This window comes from Macaca nemestrina, chromosome 3 (genome assembly GCF_043159975.1).
Source record: "Macaca nemestrina isolate mMacNem1 chromosome 3, mMacNem.hap1, whole genome shotgun sequence".
Classification (NCBI taxonomy): domain Eukaryota; kingdom Metazoa; phylum Chordata; class Mammalia; order Primates; family Cercopithecidae; genus Macaca; species Macaca nemestrina.
Genome location: NC_092127.1, coordinates 65,764,968 through 65,785,968, shown reverse-complemented (window position 1 = coordinate 65,785,968; position 21,001 = coordinate 65,764,968). Strand labels below are relative to the sequence as shown.

The 21,001-nt window shown below is 37.1% G+C and overlaps 1 long non-coding RNA gene across 7 annotated transcripts in view; it reads left to right on the top strand.

The window, feature by feature from the left end:
* LOC105486124 (uncharacterized) overlaps positions 1 to 21,001 on the top strand; it is a 329,958-nt gene that overhangs the window by 205,844 nt on the left and 103,113 nt on the right. For 5 of the 7 annotated variants that reach the window (XR_011620990.1, XR_011620988.1, XR_011620987.1 and 2 more), the window contains one exon: positions 11,633 to 14,276. The exons of 1 other annotated variant lie outside the window; for it this stretch is intronic. This is a non-coding gene — a long non-coding RNA (uncharacterized lncRNA). Of the gene's footprint in view, positions 1 to 11,632; positions 14,277 to 20,091; positions 20,240 to 21,001 lie in introns of all 7 variants that reach the window. One more of the 7 variants, XR_011620986.1, reaches the window with a different exon arrangement.

The following is a 21,001-nucleotide window of genomic DNA, read 5'->3' as shown; positions in this document are numbered from 1 at the left end:
ATATTGGTTTCTAAATTACTCAGTATATTTACCATGATTTTGTAAATAATGTAGTAAAAGATTTCCTTTTAATCTATTATTTTAAATATAGAATTCATATAATTGATTAGAATAAACATCATTGAGAGAGAACATTGTATCTTATGTATTTATTCAAAGGATGGTGTTGGGTAACACTCGATTTAAGAGCTTTTGTGTGAATTAAATAAAACTGCACATATAGAAGTGTCTTGTAATTATGTAAACATTAAGTATTATATTATTCTCATGACTTATAGTGGGGAAGATGTATAGAAACTTCATAGTATTCATGGCATTTCTATAGTATAAGTTGTTTAATAGAAAATAACAAAGAAAAGTATGCATTGTACTTCTTAATCTTTAGGTAAATATACATTCCAGTTGCATGAACAGTCCTATGTAAAGGCTCAACAATCCGTTTACTTTTTAAATTAACAACCACTTTAATGGTTAATTGAGTATTTCTAAGCCAATAAATTACCCTTTAACATTACTGACTGGAAGCTTATTTAGTATCCAAAACAAGCCTGGCATTAATGAACTCATTCTCCAACAAAAGGAAAAGGAAGCATCAAATCTGAACTTTGGATGTGTTCGGTCCCCTTATTCTAAACACATTAGTACACTGTATTTTCCCACTTAGAGAAGCTTTTGTACACTGAGCATGTGGCTGTTTAAATGCCCCAGCGGGACATCCAGAGGCTGCAAAAAAGGGAAAAATTATTTGGAACAATTTGCTTTCGTTCAAGGGCAACCATTTTACAGCTGGTTTATTGCTATTCTTGTGCTGTTTAAGCTGTCTTTCATGTCAAAAGTCCTTTCCTGCTTACAGATCATCAGGAAGCATTCTGCTGCGTGCTGTTTGCCTAAGTTCCTCCAGGGCTCCGGGCCTTTGATCACGGATACCATTTGCAATCTGGTTAAAAATAGGAGGCTGCTGAGATAAGCTTGGGCGCTGGCAGTGAGGAAAAGGCCCTTTCCTTTTTCTCTTTTTTTTTCTTTTTTTTAAACTTTGTTATTTTGTTTTTTAGCATGTGAACACATAATCGAAGCAAAGAAAATAGTGCTTAGAAATTATAGTATGCTTAGAGGTGTGAAAAGTTTCTGTGACAAAAGGTTATTGGTTGTTAAAAAGTTCACTTTTTTGAAACCAGTGTCATTATTGTAGTAAGTTAAAGTTTTGAACGTAATGAGTACATTCTTTTCTTTGAGTCTTTTCTTTGAGTTTGACACAAACAATATTTGCTCTCTTACATTTAAAATACACTACTGGTTGCACAGCTTTCAAGCTTGTACTCCTAAGGATGGCATTTAAACCAGAAGCATATATATTTTTTTATATATTTTAGTGAGGAAAAATGTATTATTGTCATTAGCAAACCTAATATAAAAGAACAATAATATATTTTAAATTGCTATTAGGTAACAAGCATTGTAAGGATAAAATCAGAATAAAAGACTCATATTTTTATAATTTTGTATTGCTTATCATTTTCTAGTGCTTTCTTAAGTTTATCAACTTATTGAAAACAAAAGCGTGAAGATAGACATGATTTTTAAATTATAGTTTCTCTCAGAATTTTGATTAACATGATTGTATCATTCTTATGATGTAGGGGTATGGTGACTTTCATTACTGTTTGCTTAAGCAACAAATCAAATATATCACAAGCCAGGAAATTAGAGAATTAATTGGAAATGAAACGTAGCCTAGATGATAAAAGTGCAATAACTTTGGATACTAGAATATCAACATAAAATTCAACGTAGAATATTTACTGTGAAATAAAATGTGCTAGAAGGGATCTTGGGATTTTAATTAATTTTTCTGCCAGTGGGCAAGATCATTTATTTGTTAATTTACTCAAATAAAGATCTGTGCAAAGCTAAAACCTGTAAAATAAAGCAGAATAAAAGAGTGCCCTCCGAGGCTAAAAACATGTTTACTGTAATGCCACATGCATTCTTGGCAGTTTGGGGTACTGTGTATATTTTGGAGGGACAAAGAAGAATTAGTCAAAGGAAAGATTGTGGGAATACATTTGTAGAATGGAAGGTAGGTGAGGGATTAGAGATGAAGGAATCAGTTTATATGGATTTCAGCATGAAAGAGAGTTTAGAAAGAGAGTTCCTGAAGCTGCAATTGGTGCAGTTATGCCAGACTGGAACAACTTGGGATGGGAAGTGCGGTGGGGAGGCAGAGTGGACTGAACTAAACTGGCTGGGAGTAAAGTATGGGATGAAGTTTACAGTGCTAGGCGGGGTCAGATTATGGAGGAACATGTGCTGTGTACACTGAGTTGTATTAATTGTTGTATATGTATTTTTAATCAATAGTGTACTGACTTGTGCTGCTGAGTTTACTGAATTCATATTTTTAAAAACTCTAATTTGCCTTTCAAAATAAGGCATCTAAAGCTTATTAAGCATATAAAACAGGAAACTTGATAAGTTGTTCTTGTGTTTGTGTTTACATATTACCAAGTATATAATAGCTCACATTCCGGCAGAAACAATACTGTGGCTTAGTCATACCACGTTTCGTATTACAAATAGTTTTACGTAAAATGAATGCTCCAATCTATATCTCCAGAATGGAGACGGTCCTCTCTAAAAGGGGCTCCTTCATCCTGAAAACTAGCTCAGAGGTTTTTTTGAGCTTCGTGTCCTGTTTATCACTTCTTTGAGTACCTTAACCTGCAGTGTAGTTACCCTTGCCACACTGCAATATCCTAAAAAGGGCATCTTGTATCTCTGTCTCAAGGTAGTAATGGAGTTGAAATGTATATCAGGGAAAAGGTCAGGATTTCATTGAAAAGATGGAATATACATTTTGCACTAATGTCTGAAAAATCAACTTGCTCATTAGTTATTAAAGGACCACAGGCGCAAGCAGTGCAATTTTTGCAATTCTCTTTCCTGATATATTCTAGCATGGTCATTTGCCCCTAAGCCTCAGAAGGTTAACTGGATCTCATAATAAGTGAATGCACCCAATCACTCATGATTTTGGAAATTTTTAAATTGTTATTGTTTAGGCATTAACACTGGAATATCAAATTTGACTTTCTTTTTATTGAGTGGGATTGTTCTAAATTTGCTGGTTTTATGACTTTTGTAATGAAAATTATTAAAAATGAACACTAAAGACCAACTTAAATAAAAAATTACCTGTGTTGCTCAAATACGTTTTTTATCTACATGTCTAGAAAATAGGTTTATGGAAATTTAAATCTGCTTTGAGCTCTTTGGGACAAGTGTAATAGCACTAAATCACGTATTCAACATGCACCACAGGTGGTCACTGTGTGGTAGTGTTGCTGGTCAATGAAGTGACTCTTACTAACAAGGAAGAAATAGGAAAAGCAGGGGGTTGAGAAGGCAAGGCTGGACACCATTGTGTGATTAAAGTAGAAAGTGTTTTTCTAATATAGTTCTGTGCCTTATTTGTCTCTCCTCTTTTTTTTTCTTTTCTTTTTTCTTTTTTTTTTTTTTTTTTAAATCTTTTTGTCCTACCGTTTTGCTTTCTTTTTTCACCTGTTCTGTTTTGCTGAGATGTTAAGTTGTAGGCTGTATTCTGGGTTTAAGTTGGTTGTACAAGTATCAGAGATAATGATATTTTGAATTTGTTAAAAGGCTTTTATCTGAAAATTGTCAGGGTATTTTTGTAAAGCAAGCAGAAAACACGAGAGGGGCAATGAAAACATATTTAGCCTTAAGACCCATAGATTTTTCTGTTAGATCCATACAACTCAATAGAGAATGTCATGAAAATTCATCCATGAGTGAGAAAACTGGCTGCATGATATCTACCATGTAACTCCACATCAAGAAAGGCATCACCATTTCATTCACTCTAGGCTTTCATTAAATTCACTACACTAGAGTGAGAGACCTGCCTGTACTCTTAAAAGAAAGGGAGGGGGCTGGGTGTGGTGTCTCATGCCTATAATCCCAGCACTCTGGGAGGCCGAAGTGGGCGGGTCACCTGTGGTGGGGAGTTCAGGACCAGCCTGACCAACATGGAGAAACCCGATCTCTACAAAAAATACAAAATTAGCCGGGCGTGGTGGCACATGCCTGTAATCCCAGCTACTTGGGAGGCTGAGGCAGGAGAATCGCTTGAACTCAGGAGGCAGAGGTGGCAGTGAGCCGACAGCATGCCATTGCACTCCAGCCTGGGCAACAAGAGCAAAACTTTGTCTCAAAAAAAAAAAAAAAAAGAAAGAAAGAAAGAAAGGGCAATGAGCTTACCTAGATGATGGGTTGATAGGTGCAGCAAACCACCATGGCACATGTATACCTGTGTAACATTCAGCATATGTACCCCAGAACTTAAAAAACAAGCAATGCTCAATGTATCTTTAATGTGTTTATGTGTTTACCTTGACTAATTTTATAGAATAACTATCTTATCTAAATACACTAGAACTATCAACTCCATATTTGTTATAGTGTAGTTAATGTGTAATATCTCATCCCAAAGTAAACATATTTAAAGTTGCCGGGCGCGGTGGCTCAAGCCTGTAATCCCAGCACTTTGGGAGGCCGAGACGGGCGGATCACGAGGTCAGGAGATCGAGACCATCCTGGCTAACACGGTGAAACCCCGTCTCTACTAAAAAATTCCAAAAAAAAACTAGCCGGGCGAGGTGGCGGGCGCCTGTAGTCCCGGCTACTCGGGAGGCTGAGGCAGGAGAATGGCGGGAACCCGGGAGGCGGAGCTTGCAGTGAGCTGAGATCCGGCCACAGCACTCCAGCCTGGGTGACAGAGCGAGACTCCGTCTCAAAAAACAAAAACAAACAAAAAAAAAACAACTCAATAAGCATCATATATATAATTTCACTTAGTAGAGTAGCTTATTATCTTCACTAATGGCTTATCAATGAAGGAAAATTTATTTCAAAGAGGACCATTATACGGATATATCAGGAATTAGTGTTATCTTAGGTTGTATCTTCACAAGGAAGAGATATAAAGATATTTCTTATTATTGCAGCATATTTATATGCTAAAGCATGTTCTCTTAAGGGATCATATCTTTGGCAGAAGAAAAGACATAAAAGAATTCTAAAAGTGGCTACGATATTGAATTCCACAGTACCAGAAGATTAATCTGCCACAATTTCTTTTGCTTTAATCACTATATGTCTTAGGTTTTCTCTTCTTTTTGGGTACTTCCTTTCTTAATGGTAGTTGAATTCTCAGAGTTTAGCGTACTGTACTTCTGGAGGAGTGGAGAGCTCTAGAGAAACTCAAATACTTCTTTTTACAAAATGTATATTTGTTTTATTCATGATTTGTCATGTTCTGGAATACAAAAAGTAATTATAATAATGGTTGAATTTAACAAAAAATTTTTAACTTCAACTTAAAACATGAACTCATTAATCTCATTCAATGGCAATATTCAATGCTTAAAGAAACAAAAACAAACATGTACATAATTGTGCAGTTTTCATAAGGGTTTATTTTATAACTGGTGGATAGCACATATAACAGTTAAATACATTTAAATAATGTATAGGTGACTACACAATTGCAGCACTGGTAACTAGATAGATAACCAATTCAACCAAAAACCAGCTAACAAGTAACAGTCTAAATATTTAAAAAACAACTCTTGTTTAAGTCATCTTTTGTTCTGAACACATTCTTAGGGGGGCAAAAGCCTGCTGGTCACACATTAAGGCCAAATCTTCTGATATCCATTCTCAGGGGCTACTTTTAGCTGGATTAAGCCTCTACCTCTAGGGCAAGCACACATTTGTGGCCTCCAGTATCAATGCTCTTCCTGTCTACCAGAGCAGACAATGTAAGATTTACACCAGGCCTCAGAATCTGAGGGTAGCCTGCCCCAGTCAATATAGAGTTGTTGACTTTTGAATTGAACATTGTAAAGGATGAATAGCCAGATAAAGCGATACATAGGGTGAGGTCTGGAAGAGTCCTGAGCCTGGGGGCGTCCGTCCCTGTGGAGTTGGTGTGCACCACTCTCCCAGTATGTGGATGTGTTCTTTTTCACCTCATTGGAAGCCCTGAACTTCTCAAATACTTCTAATAAGAAGCATTACACAGTAGTTTTGGGGGAGACCATTGGAAGGTGATCTCCCATTTAGGAGATGAACTTTCATACTGGAAAGGCTTGGCCTTTCAGATATCTGATGGAGAGCTACATGCGTCATTTATGATGGTCCTGAGACCTAGACCATTGGGGTAGTCACACTACTGAGGATAGAACACTTCACACAGACTTCTAGATGTGAAACTTTGTATAACTTTGAGGAGAAGGCCCGGAATTTAAAATACCAAGATTTTATGAGTAATTGTAGGTAAACATAGTTTTCTAAGGGAAAAGTCCATTGTGGCATTCATTCTCAAGGAGTCAGATCCCACTAAAAATAGAAACATATCAAACCCCAAAAATCTCAAATGAATCTCAGTCTTAAGGAAAGAGGATTGTGTAGGCAGATTTTCCCAGCATGGGGAGAAACAGTACATAGAAGCTTTTGAGTCCAGGGCAGTTTTTATTTTTATTTTAGAAATCCCTATGTGAGAGGTACTGAGAAAGAGAAATATTTTGGTCTTTGCAAATTTAGGAGACTTTACAATTAAAATTATAACAATCAGAGGTAACTCATGAGGAAAACTGCTGCAAATATTCAATGTACAAAATTCCTAGACATTAGGCATTCACAGATATTGGGGAGTTCATATAGGAGAAAAACCTTAGAAGTGTGCTGAAACTTCATCTAGGACTAAATGACACATTTGCGGATGTTACCCCTTCCTCTGAGCAGACATAGCCTTGCACCAGGGCTTCTGGCTTGGTGAGCAGAGGATCACCTCATATTTTCCCCTTGTTCGGTGAATTGCTAGTGCAATCGTATCAGTCGCCCTCATTGTACTGAGTTTCCTGGCAGTGAGCAGGCCTGATGACATTCTACCTGGTTTTGTTTGTATTTTTTGAAAGCATACTGCATGTATCTTTTGGATTCATACTCAATATACTCAAGTGATAGATGGGGGTGATTATTTTCACTTTGGAAGTTTATTTGCTTTACAAAAGAGTATAGGATGATTTATTTAAAAATAATTTCTTCCATGATTTAATTTATGAAAGATTAAGCTTGCATCTAATAGGTAAAATTCACTCTTAAAATTTTTTGTTGTCAGTCTAGCAAAAATTATAGCGATGGTAAGTCGTTGAAATGATTACAATATGGAATGTCTACTCTCTTTTTTTTTTTTCTTAGTTTAAGGAAGTTTCAGACATACTTACACACAAATATTTATGGTAGATTGTATTATTGTTCTAAATTGTTTGTTCACTCCTTACCCCTGAGAAGACAACGCATTCTTACGCTGTTGATTTGAGGCTTGGCCTTGTGATCTGCTTAAGCCAAGAGATACGCCACATCTGAGCAGTTCTTTTCCTTGTAGCCCCTGCCATGTGAGCAGTGTGTACAATGCTGCTCCTTTAGCATGGATCCTGGGATGAGAAGACTCAGGGAGCAGGCTCTGCCAACACACAGCCTGCAGCAGAGCCGCAGCCAGCAGTAGTCCTCATTCAACAGGAGCAAGAAAAAACTGCTCGTCATCTTTAGCGCTGAGATTTGGGGGTTGTCTGTTATCACAGAAAGTACTGTCTCATAGAAGTTTGTAATATAACTACTACTACAACAACTATTGCTATAATGTTTATAGCAATCATTGCTGCTTTACATTGCAACGGTATTGTTGCTTGCAAGCTGCTATCAAATAGATGACCTTGCTGGAAACTCACAGCTACAAGGGCAGGTGAGGAAGCTGAAGTAATGAGTAAGAGAAGTTAATGAATTATCCCAAGGTCAAAGTGCTGGAAAGTAGGACAGGATTTGAACTCAGATTTTCTTATTTCAAGTTGTCCTTTTTCTGGACGTTAGTTTACTAGTCTCCAATACACTTTACAGAGTTCTCAAGGTATCTTAAGTATAGCATGCCATCTCAATTGTCCATCACTTCACCAATAGAGACCCTGTCTCTATAGGTACTTCATCATACAATTCCCTCACTGGCATTTCCAAGGCCTTCTAGTAGGTTCAGGAGAAAGATGAAAATCCTTAACATGTTTGACACAATTCTGACTTGTCTAAGTTCTGCACATCTCCCAAGCCTCAAATGCCTCCTTAGTTGCTTCCTGGATTGCTCTCTGGCCTCCAGCTACACTAATGGTTTTGGAAGCCCATGGAGAGGTCTTGCCTTTTTCAGCCACAAGGACTTTGTGAATATAATATTTTTCTACCAAAATGTCACCTCTGTACCCTAAATTCTTACCATGTACCATCCTCATTCTCCTCACCATGTATTCTTTCTCTGGATCTCTACTCAATAGACAATGGCCGAGAGACCTCCCCCGACTTTCTGATCAGGTCAATCCCCATACTTAAAGGGCATTTACCTCTGCCTCAGCGGTGGTTGATGTGGTTCTCTTTGGGTAATATCTCTTGTTCCTTTATTATTCTATTTATCATCACTTGTTTATTCATTTTGCTCACCCTAGTACCTAGCATACTGCCTGCTACATAGGAAGTATTCAGCAAACTTTTCTTAAATCTCTGAATATTCAGATACAATGCTGAACGCTAACTATTCAGCTGCAGCACTGCAGCTGAGCTGTCAGAAATGGGGTAGAAGTGTCTTGAGTTTTGATAAGGAGAGGGATCTGCTTGTTACATGAACTGGAAATAGTGATGAGATGGAAATTTGGTGTGAAGAAGCCAAGAGGTCATTTGTGGTCATTGTAACATCACTAGGTAATGATCAGAGAGGCAATAGAGAGCATCCCTCAGTGGCTGTGTCTACACAAGACTCACCGCTTTGAAGAAGCACATGCCAAGAACTCACATCCCTTTAGTGGCTTAAGTCTTTGAACTTTCTTTCCAGTTTTCATAAAAGTTTTGTTTACAGGCTTCACCAACAGTAAAGCTAAGACGTTTGCATGTGTTTTACCAGCCCTATCATTTCAGTAGGGGTGGATTTCTGGAAGATTATTTTTCTCTGCAGATTTTATTATTTTTTCCCCTTTGTTTTAATAAATAACATCTTTCAGGCCAAGTAGAAAAGAGGATGAAGTATATCCAGTAAATCTAAGGATGGCACAATGGCAACTACTATTACGGAGCACTAACTGCTTTCTGGTATTATTATTTAGTTATGAGGGCAACATAGGTTGTTCATGTCTGTATTTTCATATGTCTTTTCATTTTCTATCCTTTTATTTTTAGTAGAGATCTGTTAAGGATTTTCACTCTTTTTCACTGGGCTGCTTTTCAATTTTATTTCACAGGTAGCAATATTAGATTTCTACTAAAAAATAAAAACAAACTATAACTCTTTGCAAGTTTTCTGACAAATTTAGGCATGTGTGGGGTATTGGACTTAGGATTTTTAGAATAGTAGGTTAGTTTATGATGACAAAAAGAGAGAAGTGGTACGGGAATAGAAAAAAGTAGCAATTGTTTGCCTGCAAGGATCCAATTTGAGAAGATGAGGATGGCATGAATATAGTACATGCTGCATACCAGTGTTCAAGTTAATGATGGACAGTGGTTTCTTAAGATTATAATGGAGCTGAAAAATTCCTTTCACCTATTGATGGTGTAGCCATCATAACATCATAGTGTCGCACATAACCTTTTCTATGCTTAGATATGTTTAGACACACAAATGCTTACCATTATGTTACAATTGCCTACAGTGTTCAGTACAGCAACATGCCATACAGGTTTGTAGCCTAGGAACAATAGGCTATACCATATAGCCTAGGTGGGTAGTAGGCTGTACCATCAGATTTTTGTAATTACACTCTACGATGTTCACACAAGAACAAAATCACTGAATGACACATTTCTTAGTATATATTCCTGTGGCTAAGCAACACATGACAGTATTGATGTGGTCAGAGAGCAACGGACAATGAATAGGAACACACAAGTGATGGGCTAGCCTGGAAAATATCTCAGTGTGAGCTACAGGGAAAGATAAGATCTCATCGCAATGCTGGGGTGACTGCATCAGAATGTGCTCAAATCCCAACATACACGTACATTTCCTAACCTGGATCCTCTGTTTCAGTCTAGAGTACATTCAAGTCATCTCTGATGTAGGTCCTGCTGCATGGCCCAGAGCCCCATAATTTCTTTAATTGTCTAAAGGTTCCCAGTCTTTGGGGAGTTTATGGTCTGGTTAAGAAGACTTAACTTTTTAAGAAGACTTAACTTTTTCTATTAATAGTGACACACAAACTGATATAGTTTGGATATTTGTCCCTCTCAAATCCCATGTTGAATTGTAATCACCAGTGCTGGAAGTGGGTCTGGGTGGAAGGTGTTTGGGTCATGGGAGAAGATCCCTCATGGCTTGGCCCTATTTTTTGTGATAGTGCGTGAGTTGTCGGGAGATCTAGTTGTTAGAAGTGTGTGGCACCTCCCCTTTCACTCTTTGTCTCACTTGCTCCTGCTTTCTCCATGTGACATGCCAGCCCCCTACTGTGCCTTCTGCCATGACTGTAAGCATCCTTAGACCTCTCTGGAAGTCAAGCAGATGCCAGCACTATACTTCCTGTAAAGCCTGCAGAACCATGAGCCAGTTAAATCTCTTTTCTTTATAAATTACCCAGCCACAGGTATTTCTTTATAGCAATGCAAGAATGACCTAATACGCATACCTTCTTTCCTTCCATGATATCTACAAAAGGTTACATCTAGTTAGTTGAATATAGTTTAGAAACAATCCTACAGCTGCCAAAATAGGTGATGGCACAGTCTTAGTAATGTAAAATAATAAGATTTGCTAATGTTTGCTATCACTTGCCATTAGTTCAAATAAGTTCTTCTGTTTGGTCTCTGAATCAACACAGTAACAAAAGGTGATTCCATGACTCATTCTGTCACCAAGTGGCAATGTCCCTGATCTGTCTCCCTTTTGCTTGGCCATGCCTATTTTCGGATCTTCTGGTAGAAGTCTAATACGTATATTCCAAAACTTTTGATTTTTTATCTTCTATTTTCAATTTGCTCTATCACTTTTCCTCTTTGATATTTTCACAAGCCCTTTATCCCTTTATTCTGTTTTCCTTTTCTCTACCATTCTTCATATAATTTACCCATCTTTGCCATCAGTTTTCTAGTCATCCTCAGCCAGGATGTGAGCATACTTCCTTACAACATATTCTTCATTGTAATATAAAATGTTACAGCAATTCAACCAAATTCATATATTTTTCTTTACTTAAAAATACTTATGACATTATACTTATTTTTTTTATATGGGTAGGTCTCTCCTCTGTGATGTCTCCTCATCTTGCTTAGGAACTTATCATAGAGATTTTTCCTATGGCTAAAGACCACAGAATCTAGGCCTTTGCATGTGGGAATAATAAGACACACCTTCTGTGTAACAGCTTCATTTCTGGATAGGGACCAAAGATGTACCAGGCTGGAACCCTTGTATAATTTTCTTATGAATATAGAAAAATGATAATTTCAATAGCATTTTCATCATTATAGGTTCTGGGTGTATCTGCTATACCAGTGCTAAATGGTTTCATTTCTCTCTTTTTCCGTGTAGCTTCCATTGAATTTTTCTGATGGCCTCTGAAAAATCAGAAAAAACAATTTTTCTCTATTTCTGGCAATGAAAGAGAAGAAAGATTCTTTAGGTATATTTCCTACTGTACCGTTTTCTCTTTGATACCAAAGGAATGGGACGATTACTTCATTAATTATAATATGGAATTATATAACCAAATAAAATGATTTTATATGATCCAGCAATTTCATTTCTGGGCATACACCTAAATGAAATAAAAGCAGGAATTTAAAAAGATACTCTACATCAATATTCATAGCAACATTTTTCACAATAGCAAAAAGGTGGAAGTAACCCAAATGTCCATTGAAGGTTGAATGGGTATACCAAGTGTGGTTTGTACACACAATGGAATATTACTCAGCCTTGAAAAGGAAGAAAATTCTGACACACGCCACAACATGGATTAAACTCGACATTATGCATAGTGAAATAAGCCCATCATGAAAGGAGAAAAATACTCTGTGATTCCACTTATATGAGGTACCTAGAGTAATCAAATTCATAGCAACAGAAAGTAGATGGTGGTTGCCAGGATCTGGGGGAAGGGATGAATAAGAAATTATTGTTTAGTGGGTACAGAGTTTCTGTTGTGCAAGATGAATGTAGTTCAGTGCTGGTGATGATTGCACAACAATGTGAATGTACTTAATGCCACTGAATGGTACACTTAAAACTGGTTCAAAAAGTAAATGTTATGCATATTTTATCATGATTAAAACAATAATAATTTTAGATTGCACCTCTAAAATGTGAAACTAATTGTAAGTTGCCTACTTTGTGCCAGATGGTGGACTGGGTACTTTACATACATTATTTCTGATAAATATGATTCTCATTTTACAAGTGAGGAAACAGAAGTACATCAATGCGGCCAGGCATGGTGGCTCATGTCTAATCCCAGCATTTTGGGAGGCCAAGGCGGGTGAATCACATGAGGTTAGGAGCTTGACACCAGCCTGGCCAACATGATGAAACCCCATCTCTACTAAAAATACAAAAATTAGCTGGATGTGGTGCCGCGCACCTGTAATCCTAGCTACTCGGGAGGCTGAGATAGGAGAATCACTTGAACCTGGGAGGTGGAGGTTGCAGTGAACCGAGATCATGCCACTGCGCTCCAGCCTGGGTGACAGAGCAAGACCCCATCTCAAAAAAAAAAAAAGAAAAGAAGTAAATAGAGGCTAGCTTTGATGAAGTTAAGCAATTCAGCAGCAGAAATGTGATCTGAATCCAGGTCTGTGTACTCTCTCCATTAACCACATCTCTGCTCTGCTACTGCTCACGGGGAACTCACATATGTGTGCAGGCATGCACATACGTCTCTGTATTTTTGTCTCTATGTTTTATTCCCTAGTTTACAATTAATTTTGTTAGTTACTATAAATACAAATGTTGAGGCTAACCACTTCATTAATATCGCAAAGTTAATCCACATAATCGCCTTATAGTATGTGGCATGTACCAATTCTCATTGCCAAACGAATCTGTGAGGAAGAACTGCCCAAATACAAACAGCTTTATTGGATGCCTCAGGAAGCAGGGAATTAGAGTGATTGCTTAGGCTTCAGGCTTTGCAATTACAACCTGACATTTTGGTAACAGAAATTTAAAATTTAAGTTCCAAAAAGGCTTAAGACCAAGTCTGTCATTTGACACTTTTTTTCCCTCCACATTTTTGAGAAAAGAATGAATTACTTAGAAATGGATCTTGTGGAACTGCTAGGAAATTTTTCTACGTTTTTTTGGTCTCTGAAATGAGCTTACTTAATGTGTGTTCATTGTGTAAAAGAAGCAATCTGTCTGGTATAGACAGGAATTGGATCCTCATGGTAAACAAAATTGCCTCAGCCTTGCTGAAGCATGTACTTTCTAAGTAGTGGGCACAGAGACAGTGTAATTGGCTACCTCCTGGTTGTAAGTATAGGTATGTTAAATGTGGGCCTGAGGGAAACCTCCATTTTGGGTTGTAGTTTATTATTAGGTGAGGAAATTACTGGACACCTCCAGCTGCCATTAATCAGCCACAGAGTCAGACTGGAGCCAAGGGAGAAGCCTGTGGGTGGATTCTGCCCAGTGCTGTGGAAATACAAGAAGACAGAGACAAATGTTTTCCAGCCTAGCAGCTCTAAACTCTGCCCTTTCACAGTCCTTAACATGCATGTTCAAATTGATTTAGTCCATTTACCCCCTCAACCTAACCATCTATTTTCCTTGAAGACTGACAGTTTTATGTGTTGCTACCATGTTATTATGTGTTGCTGCTCTGCTGGTAGCTATAGTATTTCAGAAACATTTACTTCCAGACATAAAGGATGAATGGGGGGGGGGGGGCGTGTAGAGAAATGGAGGTGAGGTTGAGTCATTTTAATTCCTTTTTTATAGGGTGCAAAACATGCCCATCGTGGCACTGACTTTCTCTCTCCCTCTCGTTTTTTCTTTATTCCATTTCTGTGTCAATGATTTCCATGAAAAATCCTTGAATAACATTTCCGACCTGAGAAACGCATCTGTCAGGTGATGTCAACGCCTGGCTTACTCCTCTTCCTGTTGGGTTGCAAACACGGCCTTCTCTCACGGTCCTGGAATGCTGACACGGTCGGGCAGCCAGAGCCTAACACAGGTAGGGTCAAGCTGAAAACGTGGGCAAGCCCTGCTGTCCTCAGCCTGACTTTGGAGGGAATGGGAAGAACCTAGACACAATGTACTGTCTTTGCTGCTATGTAAATTCAGAAAAGGGAAACGGTGGAGGTAAAAGCAAGACCACAAATAGCCTTTTGTCAGCTGCAGGGAGGTCAGTCAAGACATTCCAAGTATTTGTCCAATGAGAGATATTTGCTTCAGGGTAAGTGGGGATTCAAATCTGACCCCCACCCTCAACATTTTTGGAACTGGATGAAAGTGCCTTATCTGAACATGTAAGAATATTTCTGGCACTGAAGGCCAAAGACTAAAACTCTGAGTTAAAATAAATACTCAGAGAAGGAAAGGAAACAGTGAGGTGAAAGGTTTGATCAGATATGAACCTCTGAACTCACTGACTACCATATCCTTGTTTTATTCTATCCGGTTTTCGTGTACGAATCCATGCAAAGGCAAACAGAGAGACTCTCCTTTTACTTTTCCTGCTTTTGTGTGGACAAGTAGAAAATGAAAATTCTATTGATTTATGCTACACAAATAAAAATAAAACACAGAAAATAAAATTAGGCAATTTGAAGTGTGTAACCAAATATGAAAATTTTCTGTTATTTCCTGTGGGTCAGGTCTCAGATATGCATAGAATCTGATTCTATTGAGTAGTCATGATGATTACCTAGTAATAGAAAAAGGTTTTAAAGTAGTACCTTGAGAGCAAATTATTTTATAATGAAATAGAATCTGAGGAACATTGAGTGAGACAGACATGCTTATATGGATATACACACACATAAACCTATATATGTAATTTCTTTAAGGATAAAACCTTATTACTCTAGCATAAATTAAACTTATGGTTCAGGGTTGTAGTCACCCAGTGACTTTTGACATGGGTCCACTTTGGGCTGCTGGAGGTTTCTGGGAGGAGTCCCTGAGTGGGTATTGAGAGGGTGTTTGTGGTGATCTTTACATCATCAGCATTTAGATGACAGTCCTTGTTTTCCCTGCAGTTCTCAGGGTTTGCATGGTTGACTGTTCCTAATCAGAGGTCACCTCAGTGATGCACTGAGTTCCTCTGAAGCAGGGCACCCGTAGGCCCCTAGGGAAATGAAGCATGTGGCTCCTTCAGCCATTCAGTCTCCGTTTGATGACTATGGAATGACTGAGAAAGCCTCACAGACATTCACAGGCTTTTCTTCACCCTTGTGCTCAAATACTGTTGTTGGTTTGGTGCTGGGAGCTTTGATTCAGATTGCCTTGCAAGGTCGAGGGTGGCCAAATGAATTACCTGTATTGCCTTCTGCAACCACTGAATTTTCTTTGATGGGATTCCATGAAAATACCATTTGACAACACAAACCTCGTTCAGTTTGAAGAGTTGATGGATTGTAAAACTACTATAGGGAATCTTTTCCTCTTACAATGAACTTTAACAGTTACTTAAAATATCTTTTTAAAGGGCATGGGAGCATGTGTCCATAAAGTACTTAGTCATTTAGAAAGTTACCTTTGTTGCTGGCACTGTAATACAGAAGCTTTCAACACTATTGGCAAGTGGGAGATTGTCTAACTGTTTGTTCTGAATCCAAAATTGGGATATATGTTGTAAAACATTATGACTGTCTTTATGGGAACCACAGAACAGTCTGTTTAAAATTGAGAATTTTTCAGAAAATTGGAGCTAGTGATTGCCATAGTAATAGCTTAAATAATTAATATTTTGGCATCCTTCCATCATATTTTACCTTTATAAAACTTTTCCCTAACAAAGTATGATAAAAGTTAACCAGTAAAAGCATTTCTATTTGAATTATCTAAGGAATTCTCTCAAGAGTCAGAGAAGAATCTAGATAGAGAAAGCACTTGTGGTAAAATTGGTCGCCTTAACCTGCCACTTTTTTCATGCTGGCAGAAAGTTAGTAACCCAGTATGGCTTTCTGGTGCAGAAACGAAGCTTGAGAATGATTAGCAAGGTATGAACAACCTGTACTTAAAGACTTAGAAATTTGCTGCACTGTCTTCATCTTTTAAATAAGCATACCTCTTCAACTGTAAACGAAACCTCTCAGTGACAATTTCTATCTGAATAAAATTCACTGCTTGATAACTGTTTTTAAACATGCAAGTGTTGGTGTACAATAAATAATGACTCTTTTTTTCCGGCTATGGCCTTGTTATGAAGTATTCCTTAAAAAGACCTGAATCCATAAAAAATGTGAGATGGTAATAAGTGACCATAGCTTATACAAAATAAGGATTTATGCTTCACAGGGAAGATGAAAAGTAATAAAAGAGGCAGACTAAATCTTATTCCAAAGTGTAAATTGTCATAGTAAATAAAGCTTATTTCTTACATTCTTTCTGCCATATCATATTCATGGAAAGGGCCAGTCTTTTGCCTTTTCTCCTTTTCTATAATTCTGTAGGACACTATTAGATATAATATATATATATAACTGCTACTTTTGACCAAAGGAAAATGGCCCTGGTCATCCTTTAAGTTCAGTGAATTCAGGGAGCTAATTGTAAGGTCAGGGTACTGTACTTTGACCGCGTAAGGAGGAAGCCCTTTTAGTTGTGCAGCCATATACTTCATCGTGGTAATACGATATTACAGCATATAAACCAAAGAAAGGGGATCAGGATAAAGAAGCCATGGAGAAAGGACACACAGTCACCTGGATACTTAATTCTTTTTAGTTAAATACTTGTGACTGAGTTATGTTTAGGCTACAAGAGGAGGCAAATGAGTTTGGAAGACTCAGTACGGACACCCATTACCAGTTTTGTCAAACAGTGTCTGACCCAGCATCAACATACTGGAAGAATACACGTTACTTTCCAGAATTCTAGAAAATACAATCCAGTTAGAATAAGTAGCAGTGATTTCTTTCAGCTGCTTTGTAATCTTAAATCATTCTACTCCACATACTTCAACACGGGGATTGGACAAATACGAGAGCTGGCCACCATCACTGCATCTCATTATTTTATTCAAACTATAGATAATTTGATTCCATATCCATTTTTATTTTTAATCAGAGCTTACCTGCCTTTCTACTCCCATTAATGGCAAAAGCCACGATTACTTTTGTGCAGTCTTCATAGATATTTGTTCTTAGGGTACTTTGGTAAAATTCAGGAGCCTGGAAAGTAAACAGAGCATTTTATTGTTTGACGAAAGAGAAACCGCAGGAGTGCTGTGACAATAGTGTGTCCAAGTTGCCTTACACTACAGGTGTACATACTGTTCTAGGACATTTAAAAATACAGAGAAAATTCCACCTAGAAATTTGCATTTTGATTTGAACTTCTCCTTGTGGGTGATCATCCAATTTACTCAAGAACTTTAAAATACTACATGGTTTTTCTTAATTATGTGTGTGACTAGACTTCTTTTCTCCCTCCCAATTCTGATATTTTATTATTTTGTGATTAAAGACACTGGATCTAGCTGCTTGCTGTGTAAGGAGCACAATGCCTGAAGAATAAGTAACACTCTCCTTGCTCCTCTTCCTATTCTATTTTTTGATGACTGGTGAATTTCATAGAACTTAGCCCCGCATATGTTAAAGACAGTTTCAGAAATTTTGTGAAACTTTTAATAAATTATTACCTTGGTGCTCAACTTTGATTTAGTGATCATTATGTTAATTAATGCTTTCCAAACTGCTGAGGTTTGGTTAAGTCTAGATTATAGCAGCTTGAATTATGACATGCTTTATCTTATATTTTAGTTATCAAAACCATACTGCATTAGCCTTCAGGAAATCTGGCCAGTTTCATGATAAATTGACTCAGCCTTGTAATGCATAATTCACTTGCACAGCTGTGTAGTCTGGCGTGTTCTCTGAGGGATGTAGTTTTACTTGTAGGTTTACATCAAGAAAATCTACTCCAATAAGTTTGATTTATACCCCAGAAACATATAAAACTGTGCATACTGATTTAACATAAACCCAAATTATATATTTTTAATAAACACTGAATATATTTTTTCTTAAAACTCACATGCCAAGTTTTAAAGAAAGGCAGAAAATTTTGTGAAAGTTTTTTTACTTCATTCTAATAATGGATCCCTCATTTAGAAAAATCTTGTTTTTTGTTTTTTTTTTTTTTCCAGTCATAGTTCCAATAAAAATGTTTTTTAGTAGTAATTTAAAATAGGTGTTGAATTTTTTATTATGAAGAGGTTATTGGGCATAGTGGCTAAGAGTATGAGTTTGAAATCATAGACTGGAAGTATTCCTTTTTTGTTTTCAAAATTGTTGAATGCCATTAACAATTAATTGCTGTTAACCAATATATGCGAATGTGTGCTTTCTTTCATCCCCATCTGTGATTGAGATAAGGACAACAGGGGAATGTAGAAATCCCCCTAGCACTGATTCAATCCCCAATGAGGTCATAGTCCTGGTTACACTTAGAAAAGGTAGGATTCCATGGACCTTATTAAAATGACACCTCTTAGCCATGAACAGCCCCAGGCATTGTATAAACTGTTAAAGTCCTGCAGTGATATTGTTTCAATGTAGAGAATATCTCATTGACAGTCATTGACTTAAAATATCTCCATCAAACTTTAGCAATGCGTAGTTTTGAAGGTTTTAGGAGGGAGGCAAGAGAGTTTTTCTGAATGTTTGAAAAAATAATCGTTTTAGGAAGAATGTTTAGGAAATGAATTTTTACTTTGGTTTTGCTTACCTTTGAGGAAGTTCAGAAATTTCAACTTAAGCAGTGGAAGAAATTCAATTTCAGGGGAGCCTTTTTTTTTTTTTTTTAATTTCTTCTTTTAAAGGACTTAAGCAGTGGAAGAAATTCAATTTCAAGTGAGTATTTTTTTTTTTTAACTTCTTCTTTTAAATGATTGGTGGCATAGACATACCCTTCTTAACCAGAGGTTCATTTCAAAGACTGTGTTGAACACAGTGGGCCTAGCTGATATGCCTGTAATCCCAGCATTTTGGGAGGCCAAGGTGGGTGGATCACTTGAGGTCAGGAGTTCGTGACCAGCCTGGCCAACATGGTAAAACCACGTCTCTACTAAAAATACAAAAAAAATTAGCCAGGCATGGTGGTGTGCACGTGTAATCCCAGCTATTTTGGAGGCTGAGGCATGAGAATCCCTTGAACCTGGGAGGTGGAGGTTGCAGTGAGCCGACATCGTGCCACTGCACTCCAGTCTGGGTGACAGAGCGAGACCTTGTCTCAAAAAAAAAAAAAAAAGAAGTCCTACATTTTACTTCCATTTGACTGTTATTTTCATGGCCATTGTCATTATTCCTAATTGTCAAAAATATTAAATAGAGATGAAGATGAAATTAATACTAAATTTTTATTCTTTATTAAAATGTTTGAATGATTATTTGATGGAGATAAATTTGTATAACTTACATGTCAAGTATTCTTTTTATGATTTTATGTACATGCTTACTATTACATAATCAATTTTGTGAATAGCAACAAGGTAAGAGTGTTGTATAAATACCAAGTATCGATTATATTAAATACTTATTTTTATGTATTTAACAATATTATAAACCGATAGCTGAAATCCAAATATTGTGTGCTTAGATAGCCTTTCAGGGTCACAATATCACTAGAATAGAATCTTTGACCTATACAGTATAACTAAATTTTGACAATACTTCAAAATTTTTAGGCAGTTTACTTTATGGATTCGTGGTTGTTTATGTATCTAGTATGATTTTAAAATATAGATCATTTACTAAAGCATATTTGATAATGTAAACTCTATTTCAAGCAATTTGGTTTCTACTTTCTGTTTCCCTCAACAGTCTAAGACAGAAGAAAACTGCAGAAGATTGCTACCCATTCAAGTAGAAAAACTCAAGCTGGAAAATTAACAGCACAGCTGGAAAGGCTAATGAACTTAGCATTTAAAAATGCTTGTAGAGCTGCCAGATCTACCCCTTGATCCCAGAGGTAGCTGTTTTTGACATAATCAACCAATCATGAAACTTCAGAACCTTTTAAATATCACAGTGGTGAAATAGATTTGTTTATACCACAACCTTGACAATTTTTCTCACAATTGTCTTTCACCACCCATCATTTGCTCATGACAAAGTGCCATTTCTTATATTCTCTTTAAAAAGACAAGTGGCAAATTGACCAGCAAGGTAGCTGGCCAGGGTTAGAACTCTGTTATTGAATTCCTATGGTGGGAGTGAAAACAAAAATACTGATGGATACCCATGTTATGCCTACAATTAACAGAGTAAACATCTTAATAGGCATAGAAGACACAAACAGATGTTCTAATTGCATGTCTGTGAGAAACTGATGTTTACTAGTTCCACTCTGGCTTGGCCTTTGAGACCTCAGGAAGTTTCTCTCCCAGTGGGGATTTCAGTGATTTATTGATTTCAGTACAATGAATATTTCAGAAACTCACAGGATTTTTAAGAGGTTAAATACATCCTTACAAAGGTTAGCATTATTCACGCTTGAAGGGAATGCTTACTCTACTTTAACCAGGGTAGCTATGGCCACATTTGCCACATTCTTGCCTAAGTGGGAGAGAAGATGGATGGGGTAATGGAAGGGACTTTCTAATAGAAAATGTAGAAATAAAACATTGGCACAGAATTTTTTCTTTTCTTTTTTTTTCTTTTCACCTTGAGCTGAACAAAAAATGAGGGAGGTATAAGTAACAGCAAACTCCTATGCATTCCTGGTTGAAAC